The 968-nt window shown below is 47.3% G+C and overlaps 1 non-coding gene across 1 annotated transcript; it reads left to right on the top strand.

The window, feature by feature from the left end:
* Positions 1-471: 471 nt before the first annotated feature.
* On the top strand, positions 472-546 carry Trnas-cga. The gene has a single exon. It is a non-coding gene; the product is annotated as a tRNA-Ser (tRNA).
* The last annotated feature ends 422 nt before the right edge of the window (positions 547-968 follow it).

Here is a 968-nt window from a genome sequence, read left to right as displayed (position 1 = left end):
TCGCGGTAAGCAGAAAATCCGGGTTCGAGTCCCAGCCCTGCACAAATTTTCATTGTCGTCGTTCCATTATATAGCTGATGGTTGTCCTTATTCGCAGCTGCGAATACATTTCATGTATATATCTAGTCAGTCATGCTCACAGAATATTAGCACGTATGAAACTTCCTGGCAGATTAAAACTGTGTGCCGGACCGAGGTTCGAACTCAAGACCTTTGCCTTTCGCGGGCAAATGCTCCACCAACTGAGCTACCCAAGCACGACTCACGCCCCGTCCTCACAGCTTTACTTCTGTCAGTACCTCGTCTCATTCTGGAGACATCCCCCTGGCTGTGGCTAAGCCATGTCTCCGCAATATCCTTTCTTTCAGGAGTGCTAGTTCTGCAAGGTTCGCAGGAGAGCTTCTGTAAAGTTTGGAAGGTAGGAGGCGAGGTACTGGCAGAACTGAAACTGTGAGGACGGGGCGTGAGTCGTGCTTGGGTGGCTCAGTCGGTAGAGCATTTGCCCGCGAAAGGCAAAGGTCCCGAGTTCGAGTCTCGGTCCAGCACACAGTTTTAATCTGCCAGGAAGTTTCATATCAGCGCACACTCCGCTGCAGAGTGAAGTTCTCATTCTGGATTAGCACCTATTATTGACAGAAGTAATTAAGTCTGGCAGATAATTAGTGTGCTTTACGAAGAACTGTAAGACCACACAAGGAAATACTGAGCCTACGACTTACTTAGGCGACGGATTGAAGAAATGCAAAACTATGTTTGTAGCATATATACATTTGAAGAAAACAATCCACGGGGTCAGTTTGAATCCGCAGTTTGAAATTCTGATCAACCTGGGATAAAATACTGGGAGCGAAATGTAATTTTCAAGTTGTACAGATGCCGCACTGAAGTTACAAGAACCGAAGGACGCGAAAGCAATGCACTGGTTGAGAAAGGAGCGATGCAGCGTTGTAGCCTCTCCGCGATGTTGT

Source organism: Schistocerca americana, chromosome 10, assembly GCF_021461395.2.
Source record: "Schistocerca americana isolate TAMUIC-IGC-003095 chromosome 10, iqSchAmer2.1, whole genome shotgun sequence".
NCBI lineage: Eukaryota > Metazoa > Arthropoda > Insecta > Orthoptera > Acrididae > Schistocerca > Schistocerca americana.
The sequence above is the reverse complement of the archived record's forward strand: the minus strand, read 5'-3'. Positions and strand labels throughout refer to the sequence as shown.